Source organism: Antrostomus carolinensis, unplaced genomic scaffold, assembly GCF_000700745.2.
Source record: "Antrostomus carolinensis isolate BGI_N321 unplaced genomic scaffold, ASM70074v2 scaffold6320, whole genome shotgun sequence".
In the NCBI taxonomy this organism is placed as follows: domain Eukaryota; kingdom Metazoa; phylum Chordata; class Aves; order Caprimulgiformes; family Caprimulgidae; genus Antrostomus; species Antrostomus carolinensis.
Genome location: NW_010286425.1, coordinates 2,832 through 3,050, shown reverse-complemented (window position 1 = coordinate 3,050; position 219 = coordinate 2,832).

The following is a 219-nucleotide window of genomic DNA, read 5'->3' as shown; positions in this document are numbered from 1 at the left end:
CTGGCGGTGCCGGCAGGGCATCGACTCAACGCATTCCTCACGCGCGAGCGTCGTCAAGACAGCGACTCGTATCAGATGTTCATAATGTGGAAAGACAATAGATCACAGGGGCCTGGGAAAGCGAGAGCAAACAAAGGGAGAGGGAAAAAATACCCCGGGGAGGGCAGGATTTAGGCAGGATCCAGGGTTTGGAGGAGCTGGCTCAGCTCTGCCGAGGGT